The following is a 6,986-nucleotide window of genomic DNA, read 5'->3' as shown; positions in this document are numbered from 1 at the left end:
CCCCCCATATTTACAAGAGGTAAATCTGTCGCCCTCAAAAAATGTGAAAGACAACCCACTCACCAAAAAATAACCATTCAGGCGGCTGAAAACAGAAAACTGTAGCCGGGTCTACTTGTGCTGCATTGGCGGGTCAAAGAACCCAAGCCCCCACCACCCCCCATGTTGAAAAAAAACGTACGCCCCTGTCTGGAAGGCTACCTTCTCTTACTCCACAATGTTAAAAGCAACCCGGTGATCGGTAGGTTGGCGTTTGCCCAAAAAAAAAACAAGAGGGGGGGGTGAGCTAGATTGCAGGTGATTGTCACAAGCTTAGATGCTATGAAAAGGAAAACCAGTCAAGGCTCTGTTAAAATGTTGAAATCCTTTTAAGGTGCATGCATGTGCATCGAGGCCCAGAAATCGTCAGTGCATCCCTGGAGATTTGAAGCTGTGTTCGCTCAGCGCTCTTTAATGTTTCAGAAGTTGGGCACGGCGTGTTCATGTACGCAGGAGCAAATAAGCCTCTTGCTTTTTTGTCTCTTTGCTTCCATTATCGACACAATTATCATATAATCCTCTTTCCCGTCTCACCTCCATAATATTGATGTGGTTGATACGGTTGCCATATAGCGTAACCCACAGCCGACAGCTCGTTGATCGGACAAGATTGGATTGGCACCATCGCTCTCTCCATCTCTCTCACTCTTTAGACATCGTGGTCATAAAGTCCATAGACCTGACACTTTATAGATATCAGGGTTAGGCCTGATTGGATTGGAATGAGTGTTTTGTTAACTTCTTTTTTCATCATCTCTGTATTGACATGGAATAACAGTCCACACCCATGATAATTTATTCATTTGACAAGATTGGATGGGCTGTTTATCTATCTCTCATTACCCACATGGACATAATAATCTCACATTCTTGCAGAGTTCTTGAATTGGATGCAAAAACCTGTTTTATTGCATACATTTTAAAATAGTAACTACATTGAAAGACAGACCTGTTAACTGACCCTAAGTAATATGTTGGAAATGGAATAAAATGCATACACACATTCCTGGTAACAGCATAGATATTGTTTGTTGCATATTATTTTGCATAATCATGATACAACTTCATATGTTTGCTGTAATGTAGGCTAAAAGTCATGTGTGTGTGACTTGTACAAAGAACTTAGAAATGGAAAGAGTCGCACCCTCGTGAATGGACACCTCCGGTATTCTTGTTGAACTCTGACTAGGGATTTTTTCAAACACAACAATAAACAGAAAAAAAAATGCCACCACAGTGAATGTATTACACTGTCAAACTTTCACAAACCTGCAAATCGCCAAAAGAAAAGAAATGCTTTCCTTCTACTCCCCGCCTAGCCAAACACACGCTCACACACACGCTCACACACACGCTCACACACCTCTTATTAGCTTTAAGCCCCAAGCTGAGCGAGGCAAACTCACACGAACATCCAACATCAAAGCCAGTCGATGTTTTGAGCACCCATCAACACGGTCTGATACATAAAAAAAATATCATAGTGAGAAGGGGGTAGGGGGGGGGGACTGACGACAGAGAGAAATTAATACACAGATGGAAAGAGAGGTAGAGGGTGATTGAGAGAAATGTATTAACAAATGAAAAAAAAAATAATCTGTGTATGTCAGCATCATCAGCATATGAAAGCCCAATCAAAGAAAAGTATGTATGGATTTGTGTGTGTGTGTGTGTAGTACATGGCTATCTTTGTCACATATAGCTTATATGTATTGCGTGTGTTGTTTTGTTTCTATTGTAGGCACATTAACACTGAAATAGAGAGACACCCTGTCCCATGCTTATCTTTAATTACAGATAGATTCTTGCGATATCACGAGATAATGCTAGAATCAGGGGATCACATATCACATGGAAATCCATCTTGCCAGGCTGGAAGTAATGCATTGGTGTCTGAACAGCAGCAAACTGAACCAATCAGAGTCCGGTGAGGAGCTACTGGCAGCGACAGCGGCGGACGCAATCAACAGAGGGTTCATCCAATCACCTGCCTGGAATTCCTTGAAAGGGCCTACCCTTTCCCAAACAGTTCCCAATGACCGCTTCTCAGATATCTCTGTACTAACAAACCATCTGGGTCGTCAGGTTAGTCCTATGCACGCATAAAAAAAAAGATCTAAAATCAAAATTACGTGACCGAGACACTGAAACCAAACAACGATATCTCATTCATGAAGACAGAATGAAGAGAAAATGGGAGTGACAAACAGTGAGAAAGGTAAGAGGTTAAATACTTACTTTAAAAAGAATAATAAAAAGATAGTTTGAGATTTTCTTTCATTAAAAAGACAAAGATATAAGGACAGACAATACGAGACAAAAACGGAGTGACTTCTCAGAATGCAGACAGAGTCTGGAGAGATAATGGCTGACAGAAGGCACACGGAGACTAAAAGATGGCCTCTACTCGCTGTAGAACACAAAGAAAGACTTCGCACAACCATGTAAATGGAGAAAGACACAAAGGAGGCCGACAGACGAGCATCCACAAAGATGGACAAAGGAGACAGAAACTGTGAAAGAAACCAAATAAAGTGGAGACAAGGGCAGAGACAAACTGCCAGACTGACACAAAGGCAGAAAGAGTTTCCTTTATTGACTCTCCCTTACTTTTTGTCACGCGCCCATCCATTCGAAATGGCAATTTGCCGGACGGCCAATTGAAAATACGTCACGTCTGAAAAATGTCCTTAAAAGTTTGGACAAGTGTTGGTGAAGGTCAACAGTTGTGACCACTAGGGCCCAGAGAGACAACCCACACACTCACAAGAAAACAGCTTGATTGATCACTGATTTATCAAGTTATCATCATTAACACGCCAGCTAATAACTCACAGGCTTACATATCCTTCAGACATGGGATAACATAAAGATCCCATTGCAGTTATTGGTTGTAAATATATATTTACTGGGTGGCTAGCTTTCTTTCTTCACTATGTGCTCACTGACTTCCTTGAGACTACTTGAGACTTTCCAAACAGTGACTTGGTCCCACCTCTGGCTTTTGCTGCCACAGAAACCCCCAAAACAAGGAGAGATGGAAGGGCTCAGGTGGGAATGAACAGAGCCCTAATCTTCTCTCAGAGGAGGAGTAATCACAGATATCCTTCATTTTTATTTCTTTGAGGCTGTGGTCATCTCTTACAGAAAGCTCCCATCACCACAGACACTGCATGGCTTTCTGCTGTTACGGTTTTCTCTGTCTGTGTACTGTCCCCTGTTGTCCTCTCTCTAGTTCTGCATCATGTGTTTATTTGTCGTAATAAATGTTTTATCGTTTAGTCTTCAGAACCAGTTAAACCCCATCTCGGCAAAACAACACCGTAGTCACAGGTGTGTGTTTCTGTGCTTTTCAAGTCAGAGAATGACAGAAAAGGTGTTCATTTGTACCAGCCGAGCTCTCTCTCCAGCCTTTCTGCGAATTAGATAGAGTGGATGAAGATTTAATGATCCCTGAAGGGAAATTGAGCTGTTGCAGCAGCTGAGACAAGAAAGCCGAGAGGACGAGAATATAAATAGAGTATTCAAGGTAATATGGAGAGTAATTACAAGACAAGAAAACACTATATTAAAAATAACAAAAAATTGAGATAAAAAACAGATTAAAAAATGGTCTTCGCGGACAGGAATACCATTAAGTGTGAAATTAACTATTCCCATTATCAGATCTATACAGTAAATGTGTGCAGGCATGGTTAGCCTCACTGGAGCTGTAAGTATTGTAGCACAGGTAGGAAACCAGCCCAATGTCATTAAGATTACTGGGCAAAGTTAACGTGTAGTCGCAAATTGCCGGACCTATCTCCACAACGCTGAGGAGTAAGGTCAGGCTGCACCATGCATACGTTCTGGGATAGGAGACACAAACGCTCCGGGTTATTTGCATTTCTTTACACCAATTAAATTCCTCTTGGGCGGCGCTACGCTCCGATGGTAGAGACAGTGGTTCTGCTAAATAGTCTCAGGAAGGAACTTGTTTCAGTGGAATATTTGCACGCCGCAAAAGAAAACGCCACGTACAATATTAAATGAAGTTAACTGTTGACACAATACAGTAATGTGAGCTATTTCACTATTTATAAGCAGCAATGCATATGCGCTCCGGATCATCTACCACGACCGGGTCCAGACATATTGAGGATGTCGGTGCTATTTCGACGCTGCATAACCTGACTGAATTCAGCTGATCCGAATGTGTCAGCAACTGATCAATCAATCTGTCTCCAAGACGTTCCACTTCTGGGATTGCTCCGATGCTGCCGAAAAATTACGTCAGATGTCTCTCTTTTTTCGGCTGGATGCCCGCTTTCTTTGTGTTGAAATTTTAAACTCTGGTGGATTTATGAGGACTATCTGTGGAGGCTAAATCCAGACAGCTAGCTAGACTATCTGTCCAATCTGAGGACTATGGTTACCTGGTCCTCAGATCTCTGCAGGGTAAATCCAGACAGCTAGCTAGACTATCTGTCCAATCTGAGGACTATGGTTACCTGGTCCTCAGGTCTCTGCAGGGTAAATCCAGACAGCTAGCTAGACTATCTGTCCAATCTGAGGACTATGGTTACCTGGTCCTCAGGTCTCTGCAGGGTAAATCCAGACAGCTAGCTAGACTATCTGTCCAATCTGAGGACTATGGTTACCTGGTCCTCAGATCTCTGCAGGGTAAATCCAGACAGCTAGCTAGACTATCTGTCCAATCTGAGGACTATGGTTACCTGGTCCTCAGATCTCTGCAGGGTAAATCCAGACAGCTAGCTAGACTATCTGTCCAATCTGAGGACTATGGTTACCTGGTCCTCAGGTCTCTGCAGGGTAAATCCAGACAGCTAGCTAGACTATCTGTCCAATCTGAGGACTACGGTTACCTGGTGGACAATTTGGTTTTAGAAACTTCTCAATGTATATTGTCTCTAGAAGTGTCTTATTCAACTTTTTTTTTGTAAAAGAAGGAAAAGAAAATCGCAATTGACAATATGAATTGCAGTACGTCTAGAAATATATGGCACCCATGTATCATAAAAGTATCGAATCAGGACAGAAGCATATTGTCCCGGCCCTGCTAGTTATACCAACTGATAACACCCATTCAGTCGACTGATGCCTTTTGAAGCGGGTGGTGTCACATTATATCACTCTAAGCCTTTTCTTTGTTGTCATACATCATCCTGTTTTCTCTCTCACTCTGCTTTTCCCTGCTCTGTGTGCAAGTGTATGAATTTCAGGTCAGGCTGAGTCTTTTTTCCCATAGTTTTACTATTCTCTGTCACTTTTTTCTTGCATGAATCCTTCTTTTCCTTCGGCGTTTTGTAGGCTTGTGAAAGTTTGACAGCCAAATGAAATATACGGTACTTTTTATTTAGGTTTTAGGTGATTTTAAAGAAGACTAGCCGGAGCTCAGCTAACAATGCTAGAGGTGTGTGTGAGTCTGTGTGTTTGTGGGTGTATGGACTTGCATTGTTGATGTTTGCACTGACTGACACTCCAGGACCCAAACCATGCTGCAGAAAGCCTTTTATGACTTTCATTCTTTATTTTTTCTTCTCTCGCTCTCTCTCTCTCCGCACCTCCGTTCTCCCAGACATTCATTCCTCCTGAGGAGTCTTTGTCCTAAATTTGCCTCTCTGTTTCCGTTGATGTTATTTTTTTAGATTTGACAGCTTGACAGAAAAGTATGTTTGAAAGGCAGTGAACGTCTCAAGTTGTATTTTGACATTTTTCTCTCTGTGTGTTTTTATCGGAGTGTGTGTGTGTGTGTGTGTGTGTCTGTTCAGTGCAGACGTTTTTTTTTCCTTGAGAGGCTGAGAACAAATCAGTACTAATCAGAGAGTGCCTCGCCATTCAGTTGCAACACATATTTAAAAGGCAGGCACACACACACACACACACACACACACACACACACACACACACACACACCGATCTATACACTCTGTCACCAACTGAAACATATACAGCCACACACACACGCACATCTATACACTCTGTCACCAACTGAAACATACATCCCACACACACACACACACACACACACACACACACACACACACACACACACACTATCATGCCTTGTTTAACTGCCATCAGTAATAGATTTCTGAATTATAGCGTGTCACAGCGGTATAGCATTAATTGTGTGTGTGTGTCAAGTGACTGCCGATGGGTACAGAGGTTAAATATCCCGTTCGCTTTTTTGGTTGCCGGCGGTGATTCGAGGGCCCTTGTCAGGGCCGACTTGATTGCATTTGTGATTTGTGGGTGGGCTGGAAGCAGCGAGGTAGGATTGGAGAAATGACAAATGGCACAAAGTGATAATAATAACACATTGACAGGGGGACCAACAGCCGCTGTGTAAATACTTACATTTTTTTTGCAGTTAATTGAGAGAAAGCTGCAAGTTGTTAGCTTTGTATTTGAGTGTAAAGAAGGAGAGGTTGTAAATGGCAGCTCTGGGGTTACGCTGACAGACAGATACAAACAGTAGTTCTGTTTTCTATGCTGACGGCTTTGAGAAATCATACACAGTTTGTCATCCACTGTGTTTAGTGCAGAATAGAGAGAAAAAAGTCCCTCCTTTTGGAAAAGAATATGTTTGGTAGTGAATGGGGAGAAACTAAATATGTTTTGATCCCGTTTCAATTGAGCCATGAAATACACATATGACGTCCGTTTAAGAGATCATTTTGGCTCAGTTTGTTGTAGTAGCACTTAGTTTTGTGTGAAACCAAAAAAAAGGGACTCGTTCAGAAACCCGTATCAAAGTCATGCACAGGTACCAATACCTATAGATGGGCTTATATCAATATCTTATATTGATATTGTGACTAGATATCGTCTAAAATTTTGGATATTGTCATATCGAAATACATGTGTTGTCTTTTCCTGGTTTTAAAGGCTGCATTACAGTAACATGATGTCATTTTCTGAACTTACCAGACTGTTGTAACTGT

General features: G+C 42.0%; 1 protein-coding gene and 1 long non-coding RNA gene across 15 annotated transcripts in view; both read left to right on the top strand.

Annotated features, from left to right (window-relative positions):
* Window positions 1-6,986, top strand: part of ptprt (protein tyrosine phosphatase receptor type T) — a 385,704-nt gene that overhangs the window by 55,821 nt on the left and 322,897 nt on the right. The gene's annotated exons all lie outside the window — the stretch shown is intronic.
* The window catches only part of LOC116687721 (uncharacterized), a 2,204-nt gene continuing 1,641 nt past the window's right edge, over window positions 6,424-6,986 (top strand). The window contains exons 1-2 of the long non-coding RNA XR_004331620.1: window positions 6,424-6,436; window positions 6,518-6,519. This is a non-coding gene — a long non-coding RNA (uncharacterized LOC116687721). The remainder of the gene's footprint in view (window positions 6,437-6,517; window positions 6,520-6,986) is intronic.

This window comes from Etheostoma spectabile, chromosome 4 (assembly GCF_008692095.1).
Source record: "Etheostoma spectabile isolate EspeVRDwgs_2016 chromosome 4, UIUC_Espe_1.0, whole genome shotgun sequence".
Taxonomy (NCBI): Eukaryota; Metazoa; Chordata; class Actinopteri; order Perciformes; family Percidae; genus Etheostoma; species Etheostoma spectabile.
This window is presented reverse-complemented; position numbering and strand designations above follow the sequence as displayed.